General features: G+C 48.8%; 1 protein-coding gene across 3 annotated transcripts in view; it reads right to left on the reverse strand.

Annotated features, from left to right (window-relative positions):
- The window catches only part of MPPED1 (metallophosphoesterase domain containing 1), a 93,526-nt gene that overhangs the window by 47,057 nt on the left and 19,170 nt on the right, over positions 1-27,299 (reverse strand). The window lies entirely within an intron of this gene.

Below are 27,299 nucleotides of genomic sequence, written 5' to 3' on the forward strand. Positions count from 1 at the left end.
AGACTCTGTCTCAAAAAAATAAATAAATAAAATAAAAAATAAAAAAAAGAAACAAGGGAAGCAGCTCTAGAGCTGCACTGGGAGTGGGAACCAGGCCTCAGGAGGGGACTGCTATCTTGAGCATAAGCCTTGTAGCACTCTGTGACTTACAGTGCACATATTACCTGAATGTAAATAAAATGTTGATTAAATAAAAAGAAACATCACAAAGCCAGGTGCTTCTCATCTACTTCCCAACTCTGTCCAGGGCCACCCTGACCTCTCACTTGCTCTGCCTGTTGCTCAAAACCTACAACCAAAGCAAACTGGGCCACGATTAAGATTGATGGAAAGACAGAGCAGGTGGAAAATCAAAGCTGGCTGATTCATCCGAGACTCTGAGGGTCTGAGTGCTGGAATGACGCTGGCACCAGGTTCAAAGGCAAGCGATCCAGCTGAGCACCTCACCTGGATAGATCAGGCAACTGCTAATGACATCACTGTTGCCACCTGCTGAGAATCTCAGCCACCTCCCTTGTGCTCTATTTCTCACCCTCGCAACAGTCCCACAAAACAGGCAATATGACTATTTGGCAGATGAAGAAATCAAGGCTCATAAAGTTAAGGAACTCCACAAATGATCGGCGAAGAAGTGGGAATTTGAACCTGGGTGCATCTGAAGCTGAAGCCCATGATTTTCCCCTCAGTCACAACCACTTAGACATATATTCTCAGGTTTTTTCATTAAATATTTCTCAAAAAAACAACAGTTAAGAGTGTTGCCATACATTTGAGTCTTTACGATATCTCTCCTGTTATGAGCAGCTCTCAATGACTTTATTTTAAGCAATGTAATACTCTGAGCAAGACTTTGTGGCTGTTATAAACAAAGAAGCAATACAGAGAAGCACTTTGAGGATAAGGATTAAGGATCTTTGAGCACACGCTCCTCCACAAAGTCAACAACAACACTGGCAAAAGTTGTCAAAATCTACTTTTTTAAAATGCTGGAAATTAACCAACAATCTGAGGAGCATATATGCTAGAAAAAGAGCTGAGTTGTGCAGCATTCTAACTTGGCCTCTTCTCAGCCTGCTCTTCGCAAGCCTATAGCAGCCTGAAAATCAGCAGTCTCAGAACAATTGCAGCTGTGAAAATTACCAGCCTAGCAGTCACTGGAGGGGGAAAAATAGCTTTGAGACTCCCAAGAAAGCCCCTTTCACTATTTGGCATATAAAGCCTCATTTGTGGAACGTGTCTTTTTTATAGATGAGGTCTCGCTATATTGCCCAGGCTGGTCTCAAACTCCTGGCCTCAAATGATCGTCCCATCTCAGCCTACCAAAGTGCTAGGATTACAGCTGTGTGCCACTGTACCCAGCCAGGACTTGTCTTTATTTGACCTGACTCAGAGCTTGCTCAATGAGGAAAGTCCTATCCCCAAAGTATTTGTTAAAAACAATCAGCAGCAGTTGTCTAACATCACAGCTTCCCAAGGAGGTCATACCAGTTAGGGCAAACAAGAGGCCAGCCAAGAAACTTAAAATGAAAATCTGGAGAATGAAGCATCCACTCAGCATCTACAGGATCATGCTCATGTGCAGGGCTGTGCATGTGCTCAGGAAAGGGGCCCTCATCACTCACCTCAGAATGACCTTGAGGCTCTGCACATGCAAGAAGCAAAGGTTTTTGTAAAATGCTAGGGTGTTGAGGATGTGCCCCAAAACAGTGGTTGGGAGCCCCTCAGCAAATGATGGGAGACTTATCAGTTCAAGGCATGTAAGGAAATCTCTGACCAGTCATCAGCTGACAACTAAGCTAACCAAGCAGAGACTTTAGTAGCCACACGTGATGGAGAATACAAACACCACAGAGTTTCCAGGACATTCACCAAACAAACAACAACAAACCTTGGTGCCAGGCGGGGATCTGATGCCCACAGTCAGCAAATTATATTATTTAAAACAGCCACAGTCTTAAGTGTGGTGGTGCTCACCTGTGGTCTTAGCTACTCAGGAGGCTGAGGCAGGAGAATCACTTGAACCCAGGAGACGGATATTGCAGTGAGCCAAAAGCATGCCACTGCACTCCAACCTGGATGCAGTGAGACAGAGTGAGACCCTGTCTCAAAAAAACAACAAACAAACACACAAAAATCCATTTTTTGTTCTGTTTTGGTTTGTTTTTGTTTTTGGGGTTTTTTTTTTTTTTTAGATGGAGTCTCACTTTGTCACCAGGCTAGAGAGCAGTGGTGCGATCTCGGTTCACTGCAACCTCTGCCTCCCAGGTTCAAGCAATACTCCTGCCTCAGCCTCCTGAAGAGCTGGGACTACAGGCACACACCACCACACCTGGCTAATTTTTGTATTTTTAGTAGAGTTGGGGTTTTACCATGTTGGCCAGGATGGTCTCGATCTCTTGACCTTGTGATCCACTTGCCTCAGCCTTCCAAAGTGCTGGGATTACAGGCGTGAGCCACCACGCCTGTCCACAACAACATCTAGTATTTTTTTAAATGAAACACACAAAGAAACAAGAATGTATTGTACTTAGACAAGGAAAAGAGAAGTCAATAGAAATTGTCCTTGAGGAAACCCAGATGGTGGACATAACTAAATAATGCCTTTAAATGAGCTATTAGAAATATGTTCAAAGAACTAGACTGTCTAAAGAATTCAGGAACATTATGAGAATGATGTGTTCACAAATAAAAACTATCAATAAGGAGATATAACTGTAAAAAAGAATCCAGTTCTGGAGTTGAAAAGTAAAATACCTGAAATGACATTTTCATTAGAGGGTCTCCACAGCAGTTTCAAGCTGGCAGAAGAAAGAATGAGCAAATCTGAAGACAGATCTGTTGAAATCATCCAGTTTGAGGAACAGAAAGGAAAAAGAATGAGGAAAAATGAACAGAGCCTCAGAGACCTGTGGAACACCATTGGGTGCATTAATATGTGTCAAAAGAGGAGCTACAGAAGGAAGAGAGGGGACAGAAAGAGTAATTAAAGAAACAATAGCTGTATTTCCAAACAATAGCTCACGCCTGTAATCCCAGCACTTTGGGAAACTGAGGGGGGTGGATTACTTGAGGCCAGGAGTTCAAGACCAGCCTGATAACACCCCATCATGGCAAAACCCCATCTCTACTAAAAACACAAAAATTAGCTGGGTGTCGTGGTGTGCACTGTGCACCTGTAGTCCCAGCTACTCAGGAGACTGAGGCACAAGAATTGCTTGAACCTGGGAGGCAGAGGTTACAATGAGCCAAGATTGTGCCACTGCACTCCAGCCTGGTGACAGATTGAGACTCTGTCTCAAAAAAAAAAAAAAAAGAAAGAAAAAGAAAAAGAAAAAAGAAACAATAGCAAAACCTACACAAACTTGATGAAAAACATTAATCTACACATCCAAGAAGTTCAAGTAACTCCAAACATGATAAACTCAAAGAAGTCCACACCGAAACACATCATAATCAAACTGTCAGAAAGCAGACAATCACTCATCACACACAAATAATCCTCAATAACAGCTGACTTCTCATCAGGAACCATGATAACCAGAAGGCAGTGGGATACACAAATGCTGGGAAGAACTGTCAACCAGCAATTCCACATCCAACAAAACTATCCTTTAAAAATGGAGAAATTAAGTCATTCCCAGATAAACAAAAACAAACTGAATCTGTCACTAGCAGACACTCTCTACAAAAAATACTAAATGGACTCTTTCAGACTGAAATGAAAGGGCACCAGACAGCCACTCAAATCCATATGAAGAAATAGCACTGGTAAAGGTAACTATACAGGTAAATATAAAAGACAGTACAGGCCAAGTGCGGTGGCTCAAGCCTGTAATTCCAGCACTTTGGGAGGCTGAGGCAGGCAGATCACGAGGTCAGGAGATTGAGACCAGCCTGGCCAAATATAAAAATTAGCTGGGTGTGGTGGCAAGTGCCTGTAATCCCAGCTACTCGGGAGGCTGAGGCAGGAGAATCACTTGAACCAGGGAGTCAGAGGTTGCAGTGAGTCAAGACAGAGCAAGACTCTGTCTCAAAAAAAAAAAGGAAAAAGAGTACAATTGTATTTCTGTTTGTAACTCTTTTGTTCTCCTATCCAGTTTAAAAGATAACTACACTAAGGAATACAGTCATGGACTGTTAATGACAGAGATGTATTCTGAGAAATGCACTGTTAGGTGATTCTGATATTGTACAAACAGCATAAAGTGTACTTACGCAAACCTAGATCGTACAGCCTACTACATACCAAAGCTATACGGTACAGCCCATCACTCACAGGCTACAAACCTGTACAGCACATTATTGTACTGAATACTCCAGGCAATCGTAACACAATGGTAAGTATTAGTGTATCTAAACATAGAAAAGTAAGTAAAATTACAGTGTTGTAATCTCATGGGACCACTGTAGTATATATGGTCTGTCATTGACAGAAACATCATTACACACAGCACATGACTGTAGTTATAAAACTGTGTTAATGAGCTTATAATGCACAAAAATGTCATTTGTATGACAATAATAGCATCAAGGAGGGGGGAGGGCATGGAACTCCACATTAGAGCACGGTTTTTGTATATGTATGAAATCACGTTGCTATTAATCAAAACTAGATTGTTATAAGGTAAAAAAAATTAATTATAATCCCCCAGGGCAACAACTAACAAAATTTTTCAATATAGTAAAAGAAATGAAATTAAAATAGTGAACTAGAAAATATCTATTTAACATAAAAGAAGGCAATAATAGAAGAAAAGGTGGACACAAAATATATAAGATATATAGAGAACAAAAAACAAAATGGCAGATATAAATCCTACTTTGTCAGTAGTCATATTAAATATAACATGCTTAAACACTCCAGTCAAAAGAAGGCAGAGATTAAAATTTTAATTTTTTAAAAATCCAATTATATGTTGTTTATAAAAGACACACTTTAGATCCAAAGAAACAAGTGGGTTGAAAGTAAAAGAGTGGAAAAGATATACAAACAGTATCCAGACGCCAAAAGAGAGCTGTAGTCGCTATACCAGCATCAGAAAAAAATAGATTTGAAGACAAAAATTGTTACTAGAAAAAAGGAAGAATATTTTATAATGATAAAAAGCTCAGCAACAGATGGCTTCACTGGTGATTTGTATCAAACATTTCAAGAATTAACACCAGTCCTTGACAAACTCTTCCAAAAAGCAAAAGAGGAGAAAACACTTTCCAGCTCAGTCTAGGAGGCTTTAACATCAAAACCAGACAAAGCTATCACAAGAAAAGAAAACCACAGACCTATATTCCTTCTGAATATAGGTGCAAAATCCTCAAAAAAATACTAGCAAGTCAAATCAAGCAATCACAAAGGATTAGACACCATATAAAAAGGGATTATACACCATCACCAAACGGGATTGAACTCAGGAATGTAAGGTCGGTTCAACATACAACAACAATTAATGTAATACACCGTAATAAGGGGGAAAACATGATCATCTCGACAGACACAGAAAAGCATTTGACAAAATAAAACACCCTTTCATGATTTAGACACACATACACACTCTTGGCTGGGTGCAGTGGCTCACACCTGTAATCCCAGCACTTTGGGAGGCTGAGGGGGATGGATCATTTGAGGCCAGGAGTTTAAGACCAACCTGGCCAACATGGCGAAAACTCTGTCTCTACTAAAAATACAAAAATCAGCCAGGCATGGTGCTGTACATCTGTAATCTCAGCTGCTTGGGAGGTTGAGTCACGAGAATCGCTTGAACCTGGGAGGCAGAGGTTGCAGTGAGCCAAAATTGCACCCTTGCACTCCAGCCTGGGCAACAGGGCAAGACACTGTCTCTAAACAAAACAAAAAACACGTAACAAACTGGGAAGAGAAGGGACCTTCTCAACCTGACAAGGAGCATCTCTGAAGGTTCCTCAGTGAGCTAGGCATGGTGGTGCACACCTGCAGCCCTAGCTGTTTGGGAGGCTGAGGCAGGAGAATTGCCTAAGCCCAAGCTTTCAAGGCCAGCCTAGGCAATATAATGAGACCCTGCCTCTAAATAAACAAATACATACATATTACAAATCCCACAGCTAACATCATACTTAATAGTGAAGGAATGAAAGTCTTCCTCCTAAGATCAGTCAGAAAACAAGGAGGTCCACTCTTACCATGTCTATTCAGCATTATGCTTGAGGTTCTAGCCAGGACAGTGGAGCATGAAAAAGAAATAAAAGCATCCAGAACAGAAGGGAAGAAATAAAACTGTCTCCATTCACAGATAAACATGATCCTGTGGCCACAAATCAAGGAAGCCAAAGATTGCCAACAGCCACCACAAGCTACAAGAGGCAAGGAAGGATTCCCTGCTTCCTCTCCCTCTCCAGAGCCTCCAGAAGGAACACAGCCCTGCTGACACCTGAATGTCAGATTTCTGACCCCCAGAGCAGTGAAAGGATACCTTACCTTTCTGGGTTTTTTTTTGGAGACGGAGTCTCACTCTGTCGCCCAGGCTGGAGTGCAGTGGCACAATCTCGGCTCACTGCAAGCTCCGCCTCCCGGGTTCACGCCATTCTCCTGCCTCAGTCTCCTGAGTAGCTGGGACTACAGGTGCCCGCCACCATGCCTGGCTAATTTTTTTGTATTTTTAGTAGAGATGGAGTTTCACCGTATTAACCAGGATGGTCTCGATCTCCTGACCTCGTGATCCACCCACCTCAGCCTCCCAAAGTGCTAGGATTACAGGCGTGAGCCACCGTGCCCGGCCCATTTCTGTTATCTTAAACCAAGAAGCTTGTGATAACTTGTTACTGCAGCCTCAGGAAATTAATATAATAGTCAAAGTACTGGAAACCAAAGACAAGACACTTTCAAGCAATTGCGGCGGAAGAAAACACACATTATCTTCAAAGAATCAACAGTAATGCTTATAGCTGATCATTCAACATGGAGCAATTACACTGAGAAATTCTAGTGCTGAGATTATCAATGGGTTTCTAGAGCTTCCTGCAACAGATTGGAAAATGCTCTGAAAAATATGTTGGAAACAGAAAATAGCTCTAGTGACGGCAGTTTCACCTGTTATAGGCTAAAAATTGTGTCCCCCTCTGCAAAATGAACATGTTGAAGTCTTAATCCCAAGTACCTCAGAATGGGATGGCATTTGGAGACAGGACCCTTAGTGAGGTAATTCAGGTAAAATGAGGTCATATGAGTGGGCTTTAATTCAGTGACTGGTGTCCCTATAATAAGAGGACATTGCCCTGGCGCAGTGGCTCATGCCTGTAATCCCAGCACTTTGGGAGACCGAGATGGGTGGACCACCTGAGGTCAGGAGTTTGAGACCAGCCTGGTTAACATGGTGAAACCCCATCTCTACTAAAACTATAAATATTAGCTGGGCGTGGTAGCGGGCACCTGTAATCCCAGCTACTCTGGAGGCTGAGGCAGAAGAATCACTTGAACCCCAGGACAGAGGTTGCTGTGGGCCGACATCACACTACTGTGCTCCAGCCTGGGTGACAGAGTAAGACTTCATCTCAAAAAAAAAAGGACATCATGAAGGCACAGACAGGCAGAGAAGCCCATACGAGGACACAGTGAGAAGACAGCCATCTGCAATTCAAGGAGAGAGGCCTCAAAAGAAACCTACCTGCCAACATCTCAACCTCAGATTCTGGCCTCCAGAACTGGGAGACAATAGGTTTCTATTGTTGGAGCCTCCCAGTCTCTGGTACTCGGTCAGGGAAGCCCTATCAAACTAACACGGTATCAATGCAGAAAATGCACTTGAAGAATCTGCATACAAACGTTCCGTAAGATGCGAGAGAACAGAAATATATGTCTCAATCCCAGCACTTTGGGAAGCTGAGGCAAGTGGATCACCTGAGGTCAGGAGTTCGAGACCAGCCTGAGCAATGTGGCAAAACCCCATCTCTACTAAAAATACAAAAATTAGCTAGGTGTGATGGTGTGCACTGGTAGTCCCAGCTACTCAGGAGGCTGAGGTGGGAAGATCACCTGAGCCTGGAAAGTTGAGGCTACAGTGAACCATGATGGAGCCCTATTCCTTAATAATTCTGGTGTTCCTTTAAGATGAAGAACTTTGGGAGGCCAAGGCGGGAGGATCCCTTGAAGCCAGGAGTTCAAGACCAGCCTGGGAAACATAGTGAGACCTTGTCTCTACAAAAATTCAAAAAATAAGCTGGATGTGGTGGCACACACCTATAGTCCCAGCTACTCAGGAGGCTGAGGTGAGAGGATTGCTTGAGCCCATGAGATCAAGGCTGCAGCGAACCAAGAACACCACTGCACTCCAGCCTTGGCAACAGAGTGAGACCCTGTCTCTAAAAAGAAGAAAATAGGCTGGGAGCGGTGGTTCACGCCTGTAATCCCAGTACTTTGGGAGGCCAAGGACGGTAGATCACCTGAGGTCAGGAGTTCGAGACTAGCCTGGCCAACATGGTGAAACCCCCTCTCTATTAAAAATACAAAAATTAGCCAGGTATGGTGGTGGGCGCCTGTAATCCCAGCTACTTGGGAGGCTGAGTCAGGAGAATTGCTTGAACCTGAGAGGCGGAGGTTGCAGTGAGCCTAGATCGTGCCACTGCACTCCAGCCTGGCTAACAGAGCGAGACTCTGTCTCAATAAATAAATAAATAAATATTTAAATTTAAAAAAAGAAAGTAGAATGGTGGATGCCGGGGGCTGGGGAGAGGAAGGAGGAAGAAGTTGTTTTAATGGATCATTCCATTTGGGAAGACAAAAAATGTTCTAGAGAGGAAAGGCAGTGATGCTTGTACAACAATGTGAATGGTCTTACTGCCACTGAACTATACACTTTTAAAAGGCTAAAATGATCAATGTCATGTATATTTCACAATTTAAATAAATAATCTGGGGAGCCTGGATCCTAGACAAGTAGAAGCCTGAGCAGGCAGAACTGCAGGCTCTTGGAGCTCTGAGAGTTCTAGCAATGCAGCTTTTCGGCCGGGCGTGGTGGCTCACGCCTGTAATCCCAGCACTTTGGGAGGCCGAGGCGGGCGGATCACAAGGTCAGGAGATCGAGACCACGGTGAAACCCCGTCTCTACTAAAAATACAAAAAATTAGCCGGGCGCAGTGGCGGGCGCCTGTAGTCCCAGCTACCTGGGAGGCTGAGGCAGGAGAATGGCGTGAACCCGGGAGGCGGAGCTTGCAGTGAGCCGAGATCGCGCCACTGCACTCCAGCCTGGCCAACAGAGCGAGACTCTGTCTCAATAAATAAATAAATAAATATTTAAATTTAAAAAAAGAAAGTAGAATGGTGGATGCCGGGGGCTGGGGAGAGGAAGGAGGAAGAAGTTGTTTTAATGGATCATTCCATTTGGGAAGACAAAAAATGTTCTAGAGAGGAAAGGCAGTGATGCTTGTACAACAATGTGAATGGTCTTACTGCCACTGAACTATACACTTTTAAAAGGCTAAAATGATCAATGTCATGTATATTTCACAATTTAAATAAATAATCTGGGGAGCCTGGATCCTAGACAAGTAGAAGCCTGAGCAGGCAGAACTGCAGGCTCTTGGAGCTCTGAGAGTTCTAGCAATGCAGCTTTTCGGCCGGGCGTGGTGGCTCACGCCTGTAATCCCAGCACTTTGGGAGGCCGAGGCGGGCGGATCACAAGGTCAGGAGATCGAGACCACGGTGGCGAACACGGTGAAACCCCATCTCTACTGAAAAAATACAAAAAAATTAGCTGGGCGTGGTGACGGGCGCCTGTAGTCCCAGCTACTCAGGAGGCTGAGGCAGGAGAATCACTTGAACCCGGGAGGTGGAGCTTGCAGTGAGCCGAGACTGTGCCACTGCACTCCAGCCTGGGCGACAGAGCGAGACTACGTCTCAAAAAAAAAGAAAAGAAAATGAGTAAGACTAAAAGTTCCTATTTTTAAAATTTTAAAATATTTATGGCTGGGTGTGGTAGCTCACACCCTTAATCCTGGCACTTGGGGAGGTTGAAAAAGGAGGATTGCTTGAGCCCAGAAGTTTGAGACCAGCCTGGGAAACATAGGGAAACCTCGTCTCTACAAAAAATTTAAAAATTAGCCAGGTGTGGTGGAATGTGCCTGTGGTCCCAGCTACTTGGGAAGCTGAGGTGGGAGGGTTGCTGAAGCCCGGGAAGTTGAGGCTGCAGTGAGCTGTGATCATGCCACTGCACTCCAGCCTGGGAGACAAAACAAGACTCTGTCTCAAAAAAAAATAATAATAAAATACGTATTCATAAAGCCAAGTGTTTTAAGGCTAAATAAACATTTTGAATGTTAGGATACACTAAAATAAAATCATCTTGCCCTCCCCCTCTGTTTATTCATTTCCCCATTCCCCAGTTCTCTTTCTTGGCCCTAGTAAGTTTTGGTTGGCCCCCTCTCATCCCTTCCTCTGTGGCCTAGAGTTATGGAGGGAGACGCGCACAGGCAGCTGGGAAGCAGCAGTGGGGAGGGTATTGAGTTCTACAGAACCACAGGCAGCAGTGCTGTTTCCTTTCCCTGGCCAGGAGCATGAGAGTTTCTACAAAGTTGATAAAAGGGAGTGATTAGCTGGGCGCACTGGTTCACGCCTGTAATCCCAGCACTTTGGGAGGCTAAGGCAGGTGGATCACCTAATGTCAGGAGTCCAAGACCAGCCTGGCCAATATGGTGAAACCCCACCTCTACTAAAAATACAAAAATGAGCCAAGCGTGGTGGCAGACGCCTGTAATCCCGGCTACCAGTGAGGCTGAGGCAGGAGAATCGCTTGAACCTGGGAGGCCGAGGTCACAGTGAGCCGAGATCGTACCACTGCACTCCAGCCTGGGCGACAGTTTCAAAAAGACTCCGTTTCAAAAAAAAAAGAAAGAAAGAAAAAAAGAAAAATATGGGGAGGTGATCACAGAAACAGGTATCCACAGTGGACAGCAGCTCCCGCGGCAGACAGGATCGGCACTCCGGCAGGAGCAGCCCACACAAGAATGCCACGGAGGCGGGAAAACATCCAGCAATGTGACAACTACCCCGAAGCCTCAGACAGACAAAGGGGAGGGGTGGAGCCAGGCCCAGGAGGGGACCACGGGGTCCCTCCCAGAAGCCTTGACCACAGGAGCAGTGCCTGGACTCACCCAGGACACAGGAGGGAACCTCTGCAGAGTTTTAAGGGGGTGCGGTGCATGGTTGGATCAATGAACAAAAAACTTCTTTCAAACACCAACATGACAAATGTTAGTTTGGAAAGTGACTATTTTGAGAGGTTGGGATGTTACCAAAGAAAGCCTCGCTTTGTCAGCTCGATGCTTCCCCTTCAGTGTCGTGGCTGTCAAACCAGCCCAGAATTAGCTCCAAACGGCCTTCCGCGAGCTCTCGGATCTTCATTTGCATCGTGCACACTCCGAAAGGTGTGAAATCCTTCTTCTTAAGAGAGATCAAAGAAACAAACCTATACACTTTTAAAAATCCGCTTTTCTTTTAAAAACAAATTTCAAAGAACTAAATTCTAACTTTTAAATGCACGATTTTAAAAAGCAGAAGTCCTCTTTGGATGATATTAATAGTAGTAATTAAAGCTACCACCGGCGGGGTGCATGGCTCACACCTGTAATTGCAGCACTTTGGGAGGCTGAGGTGGGTGGATCACGAGGTCAAGAGATTGAGACCGTCCTGGCCAACGTGGTGAAACCCAGTCTCTACTAAAAATACAAAAATTAGCTGGGCATGGTGGCGTACACCGGTAGTCCCAGCTACTCGGGAGGCTGAGGCAGGAGAATGGTGTGAACCCAGGAGGCAGGAGTACCACTTGAACCTGGGAGGCTGAGGTTGCAGTGAACCGAGATGGCACCACTGTACCCCAGCGAGACTCCAAAAAAAGAAAAAAGAAAAAAAAGAAGTCGGGCACAGTGGCTCACGCATGTAATCCCAGCACTTTGGGAGGCTGAGGCGGGTGGATCACCTGAGGTTGGGAGTTCGAGACCAGCCTGACCAACATGGAGAAACCCCATCTCTACTAAAAATACAAAATTAGCTGGGCATGGTGGCACATGCCTGTAATTCCAGCTACTCGAGAGGCTGAAGCAGGAGAATCGCCTGAGCCTGGGAGGCAGAGGTTGTGGTGAGCCGAGATGGCACCATTGCACTCCAGCCTAGGCAACAAGAACGAAACTCTGTCTCAAAAAAAAAAAAAAGAAAGAAAGAAAAGAGTCTCATCAACTGAGCCGTCTACTCTGTGCCAGGCACTTTAGATTTAATGTGTTCATAAAATCACCATCACAGCAACAGCTGCGTGTGTTATGCATTTACCCCACGCCAGGCCCTATGACGAGCCCAGATCACCCACTGCCTCACTGAACTCTCCCAATATCAGCTCCCTTTGATAGATGAGAAAACTGAGGCTCAGAGAGCAGACAGAACATGCCCAAGGCCATATGGCTGGGAAGAGCAGAGCCAGGATCCAAACTTGAGAGGTCTCTCAGGACCCACAAGCCTAAGCAGAATCCCAGCTGCAATGCCTTATTCAATCCTCACGACAGCCCTCCAAAGCAAGTGTGTGGCCCCATTTTTTAGGTGAAGACACTGAGGCACAGGGGAGTAATGACCTTCTCAGGGCTGCCCAGCAGGCACGTGGCCAGGCAGGGCTAAGAGGGGATCTACCCATTCCTTTCCCCTGGCCCGGGTCTCATTCAGGAATTAAACTAGGCCAGGTCCATGGACATGACCACATCATGGCTCCCTCTGAAACCCAGATAAGCCCTGCAATGGGGGAGGCTCCAAAAGCCACAGAGAACACTGAGTGGGAGGGAGGTCGCTGACACCTGAGCAGAACGGAGCTGGTCCCACTGAGGACAAAGGTCAGGGGACTACGCCCTGCATGCCTCCTCCCCAGAGTATTTGCTGGTGTCCCTGGCTCTACAAACCACCACCACCCAGCTGGGCCCGCCCATTCTGCAGCCTCATCCCTCCAGCTGCCTCCACTGCGTTTCTGCTTCTAGAATGCACTTTGCTCAGGAGGGACGGAAACAACGAAGAGTTTATGCTGCATCCACCTGAAGCTTGCACTTCACCTGCATTCTCTTGTTCAGGTCTAACCAAGGCCCTGTGAGAAACATCCCGGTTACTGACCTATTTTCCAAATGATAAAACTGAGGTCCAGGGAGACTAAATCACCTGCCCAAGATCATACATTGAGGAGGCAAGGTGGCCCAGCTCTGGTTTCAGTTCAGAGTCTGAGCTCTCAACCATGTCCCCCCGACGCATGTGTATGGCCCTCAGCGTCCAACTCCCTCCCTTCCTGGGTGGTAGGTGGAAGAGTTTCAGGGTGCAGGAATGGGGCCGAGCAGGGGATCGAGGCAGGCGGAGGCCTAGCGTATCCTATCCACAGTCTGCCAGGGCACACTCAGGGCCCACATCTGGAACTCAGTGCGGTAGGGTAAGGGGATGAGTGCATTCCTTGACTTAGCCAATAAAAACACTGAGAGCCTACTGCGGGGAAGGTGGAGGGGGGTGTTAGCACTGTCCGTGGTGCTGAAGACATGGCCATGTACCCAACGATCCAGATCCCTGCCCTGGAGACCTGCATGACCTCCAGAAACCATCTCTCTGCACTGGGCCTCAGTCTCCTCATCTGTCAAGTGGGGACAATATACTCAAGGTCCAGGATGTTTGCTGCAAGGAATCAGTGAGAAAACAACGTGAAAGTGCCTGTAAACTGTGAACTTCTGTCCAGAGGTCATTATTGCTGTTAAGCCCCCTTGTGATTTGGATACGAGGCTTTGCAGCAAAACGTGTATTTCGAATATGAAACGTAGGATGTAAAAATCCCTGTATCCCATCAGCAACTGGCACAGGACTTTTTTTAGTTAGTCCTAAGCCTATAAAGCATTACTCCTGACCATAAATATTGAAACCGTCTTGGAAACGAAGAATTTGCTTTAAAAAAAAAAAAAAAAAAAGAGTCAGGGGCTGGCAGGGGATTTTCCAGATACGCAAGAGTAGTACCCATATACAAAAGGTCTCCTTAGGTATTAAAAACAAATAAAAAATTTAGGGCTGGGCATGGTGGCTCACGCTTGTAATCCCAACACTTTGGGAGCCCAAGTGGGTGGAACATCTGAGGTCAGGAGTTCGAGACCAGCTTGGCCAACATGGTGAAACCCTGTCTCTACTACAAATACAAAAATTAGCTGGGCATGGTGGCAGGTGCCTGTAATCCCAGCTACTCGAGAGGCTGAGGCAAGAGAATCACTTGAACCCTGGAGGTGGAGGTTGCAGTGAGCTGAGATCATGCCACTGCACTCCAGTCTGGACGACAGAGCAAGATTCTGTGTCAATCAATCAATCAATCCATAAAGATTTTAAAAGAGCCTAGACCTTGGGTTGGAATCCTGACTCCACTTTTCTTTGCTGTATGATCTTAGGCAAGCTTTCTCTTCCCTGAGCTCAGCTTTTGCATCTGCAAAGCAGAGACAGCAACAGCAGACACCTCCAGGGATGTCTAGATGTGTGGTCCAACGCAGTAGCCATGAACCCCCTGTGGACATTTAATTTCAAATCAGCTACAATGAAACAAAAATACAAAAGTCAGTTTCTGAGTCACGCTAACTGAATTTTGAGTGCTCAATACCCACATGTGGGCTCGCAGTTACCACACTGGACAGCACAGATCTACAGCCTCTCCACTCTCTCAGGAAGTTGGACAATGCTGGTGTTGGGCCCTACTACTCAAAATGTGATCTCCAGGATGGGTGCAGTGGCTTATGACTGTAATCCCAGCACTTTGGGAGGCCAAGGCAGGTGGATCACTTGAGTTTAAGAGTTCAAGACCAGCCTGACCAATATGGTGAAACCCTGTCTCTACTAAAAATACAAAAATTGCCAGGCGTGGTGGCAGGTGCCTATAACCCCAGCTACTTGTGAGGCTGAGGCAGGAGAATTGCTTGAACCTGGGAGGCAGAGGTTGTAGTGAGCCGAGATCGCACCACTGCACTCCGGCCTGGGCAACAGAGTGAGACCTTGTCTCAAAAAAAAAAAAAAAAGAAAAAAATCAAAGTGTGCTTCCCAAGAGTTCTTGGGGGAACAGAGAAGGGGCATCCCCTGGGAGCTCATTAGAAGTGCAGAATGTCATGCCCTCCCGAGACCTGCATAATCTGCTCTTGAGCACTGAAGTGTGAGATGGGCCAGTTGTGAAGATAAACGAGAAACCAGGAGGGGAGACGCCCCTCTACATGAACAATAACAGCACCTGCTGGTTTCCACTCTCTCTAAGTGGCGATCATATTCTCCAAACGGAACCAGTCCCAGGGTTTCTGACAACGTTTACACTGAGTGCAGGTGCAGGAGGCAGGCAGGGGCAGGTTGTATAGACAGGGAAGTAGTGGAAACTTCCAGACATTTCAGAAGTTTATGTGCACGTAGGGACAGAGTATTTTAATTCTGTGCTGGCCAGGATTTTCTGGCTTGTTCATTATTCCTGTTCTGGGATAAAATCCTGTATGAAAATGACATTTTAAAAAAATCTACAGGCTTGTTTCATATCCAAACACCTCTCTCCATGTTTGTGAAAAGAGCGAAAAAGCATGTCAGTAAGAAAATCCTGCTTCCACCAACTTCTGATCAACCAGCCAGCAATTTCTCCCCAAAGGGTCCACAGCCTTGAATGAGCTGGAGAGAAGCGGCACAGGAAGAGGAAGACTCACACAAGGGAACCTGGCACAGCCCCAGATCGCACGCTTGGCACACATCATCTCTCATCCGCAGAACTATCAGCTGGGGGGAGGAAGGCACCGCCACCCTCCATTGCACAGGAAAGTCACCTGCCCTCCGTCTCCCACCTGGGAGGCAGGTGAGCTTCAAGTTAAGCCTAGATGGTCCCACTTGGTCCCAGGCTACCACTTCCCCCTGTCCTGTTTCCATCGTGTCATGGCGTTTTCTTGTCCGTGTGGCTCTCAAGTGGAAATCTTGCCTGATTTGCTGCCCACGGTATCTCTGGCGTCTGGCACAGGGTGTAGAACAAACAGGGGCGCCACAAATGTTCGTTAAGTGAATGAATGATTGCAAACCAAAGGCAAGTAGCAGCTTCAGCCTTGAGCCCTTGGTTAGCCTCACTGCTTGAGCTGGAAAGCCTGTGCTCATACTTCATGTGTCCAAGTACTGCCCAAATGCCCAGGTTGCCTCACTTGCCACCTCCTGTGTGAAGCCCCCAGAGCTTCCCTACTGGGTCCCATCCCCCATCTGGACTCAGCTGCTTCCACTCACTCGCTCAAACTCTCCGTGGAGCTCCAGTCACATCCTGCCATGTGCCATCAACACCCCCAACTCAGAGCTGCTGCCTCTGCCCAGACATGGGCACGGCTGGCTGCCTCCATTCAGGTCTTCATGCAAACGTCACCTCAGCAGAGGGTCCCGCCCTTCCCCATCCCTTCATGTCCCCTCAGCCTGAACACCCCACATCACAGGACAGCTGTTTATCCACAACCTGTCTTCTCCCCGACTCACAAAGGCAGGAACCAGTTTCGTTCACTGCTGCATCCCCAGTGCCTAGAATCACGCCCAGTGCAGAAAAAGTGCTCGGAAACATCTAGTGCAGCCTGGAAAACAAATACTAGTAACGATGACTAGTTTGAGGCAGAATTAAAAATGCATTAAAAGTAAGCACCAGGTTGGGTGCAGTGGCTCATGCCTGTAATCCCAGCACTTTGGGAGGCCAAAGCAGACAGATCACTTGAGCCCAGGAGTTCGAGACCAGCCTGGACAACATGGCAAAACCCCATCTCTACAAAAAATAAAAAGTCAGCTGGGTGTCGTGGTGCATGCCTGTAGTCCCAGCTACTAGGAGGGCTACGGTGGGAGAATTGCCTGATCCCAGGAGGTTGAGGCTGCAGTGAGCCATGATCACACCACTGCACTCCAGCCTGGGACTTTGTGTCAAAAAAAAAAAAATGTAAACACCAGGCTAGACACAGTGGCTCATGCCTGTAGTCCCAGCAATTTGGGAGGGCGAGGTAGGCAGATCGCCTGAGCCTAGGAGTTCAAGACCAGCCTGGGCAAAATGGTAAAACCCATCTCTAAAACAAATATGAAAATTAGTCAGGCATGGCGGTGCATGCCTGTAGTCCCAGCTACTCAGGGTGAGGTGGGGGACTAAGACGGGAGGCTTGCTTGAGCCCAGGAGGTCGAGGCTTCAGTGAGCAATGATTGTGCCACCACACTCTACACTGGGCAACAGAGTGAGGTCCCATCAGCAAAAAAAAAAAAAAAAAGTAAACACCAGACAGCCAAGACATAGATAACATGGCAGCAAGAGGGGGCAGGGTAGGAGTGTCCCCGAGTTCCTCAGGGAGGAATGGAGATGTTGATTAATTTTAGGCTGTGTTAAGTCTTATACACACATTAAAAATTTATGAGTTACTACTAAACAAATCAAAAAAGAATATAGAATTTCCAAACCAGTAGAGGCGAAAAACAGAAACTTCAATCAATCCAAAAGAAGGCAGAGGTGGGGGGGACAGAAAGCACAAAATGAATGACAGAAATGGGCATGTTTTATATACCAAGAAACTGAATAAATATTTGTTGTTATTATCCAAATACAAAAACCTTTAGCAAGGTCTTTCCACACAGAAATAAGGAGGACACAGGAATAGGCCTTCAAGGTACTCCCAGTGGAATGAGATGGATGTCAAATACGCTACAGAGGACCAATCGGAGGAGCTGGCACATCTCCCAATAATTAGGGCCATTAGTCAAATTACCTTCTTCACTTTGGCCCCCAGGAAGCTCAGACGCTAGTTTCCCACTTAGAGCCCACATAGCGCTGGGTGCTGGAATTCTAGGCCCTCTGTCTGAGCTACTCTAACTTTTTTTAACCCTAGCTTTTAATTTATCATCAATATTCTACCCATTTTACTATTTTTGTCATTTTTATAAACTATCTCCAACTCTTTGACACAAAATGAGACAACACAAAAAATCTAAACGAATAACAAATTACACAAAACAAAGCCACACAAGAACTTTCAGAGAGCCCAGCCCTTTCAGAAAAATGAATCTCTCTACCCTGCTTATATTTTTTTTAAGTTTTTAATTTTAAGGCAGAGATACTTAGGATGATGGTCTTCAAAAAAAAAAAAGAAAGAATGAAAGGGCCAGGCACGGTGGCTCATGCCTATAATCCCAGCACTTGGGTAGGGCAAGGCAGGTGGACCACCTGAGATTAGGAGTTTGAGACCAGCGTGGCCAACATGGTGAAACCCCGTCTCCACAAAAAATACAAAAATTGGTCAGGCATGGTGGCTGACACCTGTAATCCCAGTTACTCAGGAGGCTGAAGCAGCAGAATTGCTTGAACCTGGGAGGGGGAGGTTACAGTGAGCTGAGATCGCGCCATTGTGCTCTAGCCTGGGTGACAGGGTGAGACTCCATCTCAAAAAAAAAAAAAGAAAGAAAGAAAAAAAAAAACACCACTGCATAACATGTTTAATACACACACACACACACACACACACACACACACACACACACAACAATGGGTCTCATTTCATTTCCAAAGCCATTTTGTTGTAAATAGATAATTATCACTTAAGCACACCTTTCAAGAGGTTTATATATTAACATGAAAATACTGTAATTATGGCTGGCCAAAATCACTTGACTACAACTTAGAATTCTAGATTTTTCATCTTTCTTAGAAGTTAATTTTCTCCCTTTTAGCCTCTAAAACACAGCGTGGCTTGTGAGTTTTTTTGATGAAGAATATAGAAAATTAATTTTTTAAATGAAGACCAAACCTCTGCTGCACAAGCCATCCATTTTTCATCTGAGCATTGATCTGTCTCCCCAGGTGGTCACTCTGTTTCTCAATCACGCTGGTCATGTGACTACGCCACCAAAATCCCTGGACACCAACCAGCTTCCCACCAGAGAGTGCCGGAGGTGACAAGAGGCTCTAGAGTTTAAAGGTAAAATTATTTTTAAAATATTCAATCTCATGTCTGAGAGAATAACAATGTGTGTCTGGAAATGTCTGAATCAGGCCGTTGTACCAGAATCCATTTTAAGTCTGCTGTACACTTTCAGAGAGAATTCTTGTTAGCTCTTTAAAAAAAAAAAAAGTTGGTTGGATGTTTTTTATCAAAGTGACCACGTCACAAAATATGTCTTTTCTTTTCTCATTCCTTTAACAAATATTTGTTAAATGCCCACCTCATGCTAGGCTGCCAGGCCCTAAGGATACCAGGTCAGCCATCTCCCTCACCCCTAACTCCATACCCCACCAGCAAATCCTGTTGATTTCACTTCCACACCAGAGCCAAGCCCGTACTGCACTCTTCCTGGGCCACTTCCAGGTCCAGTCTGAGCTACCCTGGCCTCTCACTGACACCTGCGCCAACCTCCCCTGGTGTCCTGGTGTCCTCTCCTGCCTGCCACAGTCAGGCTTCACCCAGAAGAGTCCTTCAGAACCCCGAATCAGACCTTGTCCTCCCCTGCCTAAGACCCCCAGTGGCCTCTAGAATAAAATTCATGCCCTTGCCCCAGCTGGTCAGCGGCCCAGGATCAGGCCCACAGGCCTCCATCATGCAGCAGGAATTCACAGCTGGGTCCTTCTCAGTGCACGACTCTCCCAGGGGGATCTTCTCCAACCGTCTCATGTCAAGGAGTTTCCCACCCCAGTCACCACCAGCCTACCCCGTGCATTGATTGGTTCTCTTCACTCCGCTTGCTGTTCACCACCTATGACTTCATTCACCCTCAGGCCACGCGGGCAGGGGCACTTCTGTGCCGTCCATCACTGAATCTCCGGCACCAAAGCAGTGAACACAGTAGCCCCTCACACTGTGTTGACCGAGATGCGTGTAGACCCCTGCCCCGGCCCCCAGCAGTCACAGCCCCATGCGAGAGGCAGGAGCTCTGCTAACCCATGCTGGGGGCTCTGACGCTGGGAGGTACGTAAACTGGCAGGGCCCTAAGTGCCAGGAGGGGCTAAGTTCACACAGGGTGCACAAACGATCTCACCTGATTGAGGTGGACACTCCATGAGGGAGAAGGGAGGTCAGCTGGCTGATGAGGACAGAGCCAGAAGTGGCCCCACGTCCCTGACCTCCAGTGCTTGGTGCCCTGCCCGGCGGAGAGGCTGTAAGTCCCGACAGAGCCAGCATGAGGCTTGATGGACCTTGGCACCCCATTCCCAGGAAGCCTCCAGTCCCACCTGACTGCACCCTCCACGCATAGAGCAGCACGGCTCCACCTCCTGGAGGCAGGAGCAGCCCCGCACAGGGGCGGGCGCCCAGGTACCAGCTCTAGGTCCCGATCTATGATAGGGGGGTGCCCGCCCAGCACACTCTGCAGCAGTCAGAAGGGGCAGCCACCGGGCAGGATCTTGCAGTGCTCAAGTCAGGAAAGGGAGGAAGAGCGAGATGCACCCCGGCAGGAAGGAGCACGGGAGACGAGGGAGCTTGTGCATGCTGTTCGTCGCGTGGGGAGGTGGGAAGAAGAGAGGGAAAAAATAAAGAAATGAGACAAGAGCAGCGATTTACACAAGCTGCAGGGGACAGAGAGCCATGAACTCTGAGATGGGGACCTTCCCCATCCGCATCCAAGGCTGGTCTCCCCCTCCAAGAAGAAGAGAGGAGGCCAGAGAGTAGACTGGAAGGAACAGACAAATTTAAGGGGGGCGTGGAGGGGGGGGTCAACCACCAGCTTGCACCAGAAAGTACTTGTTTCCCACACATGATCCTAATTCCTGTGCCTGTGAGCTGCCTCCTGCTCCTGCAGGGGGAGGGGGAGGTCCCACCTGCTCCTTCCTGAAGCCCCCGACCTCCACTTGGAGCCTTGAACACAGAAGGTGCCCATTCCACCGGGCCGGCGCCCTGGGATTAAATCACAAAGAGGCAAAACGATTGTGTGTGGCCCATTTCCACACAAACCCCCTGCAGCCTCGGGCCTTCCACGCAGTGGCAAATGAGGCAAGAACCAAAGAAACGGCCTTGACGTGAATTCTCCGTTTCGCTTTCTCTCCCTTCCTCCCTCACGGATTTTAATTAAGGGTTTACTTGCAAAAGACCTAGTTCTATTTCACTTAAATCCTTGGACCCCTTTTATATTGTCTCATATATCATGTTATGTTCAGGCGCCAGTACAAAGTTAATTATAACTTCTAAACACTCCATTACCAGGCCTCATCTTCCTCCCCTGCCTGAGTCTGCTAAGGGTAGTGCTACTTAATTAACGGGCCCATCATGTGCTTTACAGACCACACTTTTCAACAAACACCGCTGGGCACCTCGGTGCCAGGCTGGGCTGGGCTCTGAGGACCTGTGCTGACCAGGGCATGGCCTCAGCCCTGGAGAGGCTGATAGAAGCTGCAGGAGGAAGGAGGCCAGCAGGCTGGCACACAGAGCACCCACAGCAGCTCAGCAGATGGCACAGTGGGCAGAGGGGACAGTGGGCAGGACAGACGATAGCAGTGTCAGAATCACAGTAGATGACTGCAGACGTCAGCCTCCAAGGGAAACGAGAGGGGACACAGGAGCCCTGCCTGGGAGGGTGCCAAACGCCACAGTGAAGTGCTTCATCTTACTACATAGCCTAAGGGGGTGGGTCAGAGGTTTGGGAGTTCAGTTTGGGATAGAACTGGTCTAAAACCCTGGCAGACACCCAGGAGGAGGTGTTTTGTAAGAAGACTAGACAATGCAGTGGCTGGATGAGAGAGATGGAGGCATTCTGCAGATCTGGGTGGAGCGAGAACTGGGGAGTCTGAATGGTTAGTTAACATTTGGAAAGCAGGTGGCTGAGAGGCCTAAGGATGGACCCTAGGAGGAGCCCCCTTTGGCAGGCAGGAGGGGAATGAGAAACAAAAGGAGGAGACTGTAAAGGGCCCTGGAGAGGGAGGCCACATGGAAGCTGTGGCAGAACCCACGCTAGAGGAACCTTCGTCCAGCGTCAGGCACCGCAGAGCTGAGAGGAGGAGAGGCCGACCAGTGCAAAGCCATCTGTGGCCTCTGGCAGTCACTCCCGAGGGTGGCGCAGGGTCCTCAGGCTGTGGGGGCTAGGGGTGCAGTGGGGGCTGTGGAGGCTGCAGGCTTCCTGTGGCTGGGGGTGGGGAGGCCAGCCTGGTACCTGCCAGTCACAGAGAGGGAACTTTCTGGCATCTTGCAAATCTCAGCTCAGGAACTGACAGTTCTTGCAGGCATGGCTGTCACTCAGAGACGGCAGCAGAATTGGGACCTGGCATTCTTGCCTTGGGAAATATGTGGGCAGTGCCAGGGCCTTAGGGTCAGTGGCTGCCTCTGCAGAGCATCCTGGGAGGAGGGTGCTTTTGGGTGCTCAGCCTCCCCTCCTGCCCTCAGCACCCTGGCCTCCGGGGGACCTGCATGCTAGCACATTTCATCAGGTCCAGAGCACCTGTGGCCCCAGCTTCTAGCCTCATCCTTGAGACCCCAACTCAACCTGCGCTCCCTGAGTCTTCCCAGATCGCTTCCCAAGTCCTGTATGGCAACACCGATGGCTCACACTGGTCTGTGTCACAGCACTGCCCTCCTTGAAGCCCCCATTTACTGGTGGCTCACCCGGCGGCATTCAGGCACGCCCTGCCCTGCTGGGGTCACCATGGCCAGCTCACAGACAGGGCTGTGTCTGCGGGGTCAGTATGCCACTCATGGCTGCACATTCCTCTCTGTCCAGGGCTCCCCTGGCTGGCGCTGGGCGTGAAGCCTTGACCCTCCCCTCCAGGGGCTGACGGTGAAGGTGAGAGCCACTGCCAGAGCCCAGACCGGGAGCTCTGGGCGTACAGAGGAGGAGGGAACAGCTCTGCCCAGCGGGGTGGGGGAGGCTTCACAACGGGCAGCTCTGGAGGGGTGAGTGGAGCACGGGCCCAGGACCAGGGAGGGGAGCTTGTTCTATGAGTGAGGAGTCCAGCCGCCCGGTGTGGCTGGAGGGAAAAGGTGCTGCTGGTGTTGAAGTTGAGGAGTCTGTTTTGTGTGGGGTAAGGATGAGGGAGCGGCAAGTTGTTCACCATGAGAGCCGTTTCACAATGACAGGGCTCCCGTGGTGCCCGGACTGGGCGAAGCGCTGCATGGGAATATTATTCATCAACCCTCCCCCACAGCCCTACGGCACGAAAACAATTCTCCCCGTTCTACAGGTGAGGCACAGAGAGGTTGAGAGACTGGACTGAGGTCACACAGCAAAGAAGAGAAGGAAACAGGGGTGAAGACAGCTGCCTGGCCTCCAGCCACCCCACCTCCCTGCACTGGTACCGCTGACTGATCCGTCCAGCTGTGAGCTCCCTGTGGCTGGTGAGGAGCAAGGAGCCACCTGCGCATTCTTTGTCATTTTCAGCAAGTTTTGCTTTCGCGTTCACTCTTCATAGCTGGAGAACATGTCCTTATCAATTTTTTAGCTGCTTACTTGACATTTACAAATCAAGCTGCCGCTTCTAATTCATGAATACATTTGGGATATTAATGGCCAAGGGGAAAGAGGGGCTGTTCAGAGGGACTCTTTCATCCCAACCCGGCCCCCTCCAACCAACTCAGACCCAGACAGAAGCCTGCAAACAGGCAACGCAAGGACACCAGTCACAGCCGAGCCGAGAGCAACGCACCTCACAGCGAGTTAGACTCCGCAGGACAGAGCCCGGTTAGGTGCCTTGTCTTGTCTTACATGATGGGTCTTTATTAATTTTTTAAATCTCCTCCTGTTTGTCTGGAGGCGGCTCCCAGAATATGATTTTAGATGCTTTCCATGAGATCATTGAACAGGGAAGGAGCAGGTTGTGAATTTCAAATCTCTAACTTTCTCATCCAGGAGAAAGGGCTGAGCCAGCGGGTGGGCGAGGGGGGCAAGGTGATGAGGTGGGTGTGCAAAGATCTCCCGCCCTGTTGGCTGGGGAAGGGGCTCATGGAGACCCTTGACTGGCTGGATGACGCCAGGACTGACCCAAGGCCCAGCGCTGTCCCACCCCCTCCTGGGACACACTTGGCACCAGTCGCCCAGTAGCACTGCCTTTGTTTGAAATTACCAGAGAAACACACCCCTCTCCCACAGAAAATCAGACAGAGAGAGAATGACAGACAACCCTAAAGAAGAAGGTAAAACCCCATGACCCCACCATCCAGACATCGATTCTGGAACATTCTGGAGCTTTAGCCCTCTCCCGGCACACTCTGGTTCTACAATCCATCATGGCCTAAACCTTCCCAAAGCTCCCCCTGCCCTTAGGATCAGCCCCACACTCCAGTCCCTGACCCAGGAGGCCTGTGTGGACCAGTGCCTGCCCCGCTGCCCTGCCTCTCCCACTTCTCAATGCTCCCAGTACTCTCTGCTCCCACCTCAGGGCCCCTGCAGCCTCCACGTCCTCTGCCTGGAATGGGTCCTGCCCAGAGCTGCACGAGGCTGCCTCATTCTCACCCTCAGGCCTGGCCCAACATTCCCTCCTCAGGGAGGCCTTCCGTGCCCACCCAGCTGAATGGCCACCACCACATGCCCCCAGGTGGGTCCCTGACAGACCCCGTAGCTCTCTCTAATGAACAGCTCCCGTGCTCGCTTCGGCAGCACATATACTAAAAAAATGAACAGCTCCCGTGCCACCCTCATATGTACGGAGCCACAGTCCCCCCTCATCAGGCTGAGTGGGGCCCTGCGTGCTCTTGGCCTACTGTTACCCCAGGACTTGTGACACACCTGGCACCTTGTGGGCTCTCAGTGAGGCTCAGCAATAGGATGACAGAATGTTTCCTTCCAGTCTCTTTTTCTCTGTGTCCGTTGTTGGGAGGACTGTTGCTAGCTGAGACCACACGTCCATATCTCTCAGGAACTCCACACGCTGTAACACACGTGTTGTTCCACCACCTTCCCTGCCAACTCAACCTCAAGGTTCAGGTCCAATGTCTTCCTCCTAACACCCCACTCCTACCCAGGGGAGCCCAGATCTGGAGACGCCAGTTCATGGGGGCAATCATAACGGGTACACAGTACTTTACAGCTTACAAAGTGATTCTTTCCTCCATTCCAACACAGCCTCAAAACAACCCTTAGAGGGACGCGAGGCAGGAGAGCCTGACTGCCTCCATTTAAAATGAGGCCCAGAGGGGCCACGTGACTGCTGCGGTCACCCAAGCAGAAAGCAGATCCAGACTCCAAACAGCATCGTCCACACCCTTACTTCCAATTAGGGAGGCTTCACCTCAAAAAGGAGAGGCAACACAGAGCTATACCAAGAGTTCAGCACTGAGGTCCAACTGCCCAGTTCTGCCATTTACAAGCTGTGTGACTTTGCATAAGTGACTTCACTTCTCTGGGTCTTGGTTTTCTCCTCTGTAAAATGGGAAGGATAATAGTTCCTGCCTCATTGTCAGTAAGATTGAATGAGTTACTAATATATGCGAAGGGTACAGAACAGCACCCAGCACATACTAAATGTTCAGTAAACTAGAGCTTTATAGAAAAATGCCCCTGTCCAAATGCACCAAATAGGCACACAGTCCATCTCTCAGCCATGATCACCAAACTCCGGGGACCTGAACCACCGGCCAACCAAGGGGTCTTGCTTTGTGTAGTGGGTGAGTTCCCAAAATACCAGCTGCAAATGGGCTTCTATTCATGCTGTCACTGGCAAGCAAATGCTCCTCCTTCCTCAGTCTGAAGCCCATTCCTCCTTGAGTGAGGGCCCTGACATCTGCAAACACTTCCAGGCAGCAAAGGGGCGAGGCCTGAGGGAAAGAACCTTTCGTAAAAGGAAGACCCCTTTACAAGTTATGAGTTCACACTTTCCACCCATGATGGGATGCACCTGGAAGGCCAGGCTGTGTGTGAGAGACAGTCCTCACCCTTCAGAACCTCCATTCTCCTCTGTCAAATAGGGACGCAAATGGTAGCCACCTCAGATAACCGTTCCCAAATTCAACAAGGCAGAGGTGATAAGAGACTGCCACCCTGTGCCTGGCACACAGTGGGGGCTTGACCCACAGCGACTCCAGCCTCTCTGCCTTGAAAACGACCTCTTGACTCCACCAAGTGCAACCTCCTGTCTTTTGAAACCCACAGCAGATGGGACAAGCAGCCTCCCTCGGGGAAGGGGCCCCTCCTGAGAGGCAGCCCAGACCTGGAACCAGTGTGGGCAAGGTGAGAATCGCAGAGCAGGCCTGCAGGAGCCCTCTCCCCCGGCCTGCACTTCCTGCAGCCCAAACAGGGCCTTTGATTAGAATTTCCCGTTTGAAAAATCAATATTTAAAGCCCTCTGCCTGCCAAACAGAAGGGAAGGCCTTGCTTGTAAATATTTGTCTCGCCTGGCAGAGTCGGGCCCCTGGCTCGCCGCGGCTGCCCTGCCTCACTCCTGGCCCTCTGCTCGCGCAGTCCCAGCCAACAGCACAGCGGGACGCCCCTGAGGAGGCGTAAGGGACCGTCTGGCAGCTACGTGGGGCTGCGCAGAAAGGTGAGCGGCCCTGCACCCACGCCTCCACGGCAGCAGGCCTGGGTGCTGGGCTGCACAGGGGCCGTCCATCTGTCTTCCCCGGGTGGGGACAGAGACGCCTCACTGTGAGGTTTCTCTGGATTCCAAGGCAAGCGAGTTTTCCCAGGGGGTCCCCCAGTTTTTTTTCTTATCTTAGAAAAAAAGCACAAAGACAAAACCCAGGGGATGTGCTTATAAATCATCACCCACCATGGTGCAGTGCATAAGAAAGGGCTCTGCTGCCGAGACCAGCAGCTGCCCACATCTGGCCCCTGGAGAAACCATCTCCATGGCAGTGGGTGGCTGAGCTAGGGCGAACCAGCTGAGCACCTACCCTGGCACCACCATTCTCCATGTCATTCATTCATTCATTCATTCACCCACTCAGCCATTCATTCATTCATTCATTCATCAATTTCTTTTCTTTTGAGACAGAGTCTCGCTCTGCTGCCCAGGCTGGAGTGCAGTGGAGTGATCTCAGCTCACTGCAACCTCTGCCTCCCAGGTTCAAGTGATTCTCCTGCCTCAGCCTCCCATGTAGCTGAGATTACAGATGCCCGCCACCACACCCAGCTAATTTTTGTAGTCTTAGTGGAGATGAGGTTTCACCATGTTGGCCAGGCTGGTCTTGAACTGCTGATCTCAGGTGATCCATCAGCCTTGGCCTTCCAAAATGCTGGGATTACAGGCATAAGTCACTGCACCCGGCCTCATTCATCAATTATGTATTGAGGCCCTACCTTTGCCAGGCACCAGGGCCTGGACACTCAAATGGACAAAGACACGAGCAAAGTCCCTTTTGGAGGGGGTCTTCCAGCCAAAAAACAATTCCCACAAACAAATGGAAAGTCACAACCAAGACAGATGCTG

This window comes from Colobus angolensis, unplaced genomic scaffold, assembly GCF_000951035.1.
Source record: "Colobus angolensis palliatus isolate OR3802 unplaced genomic scaffold, Cang.pa_1.0 Scaffold138, whole genome shotgun sequence".
NCBI lineage: Eukaryota > Metazoa > Chordata > Mammalia > Primates > Cercopithecidae > Colobus > Colobus angolensis.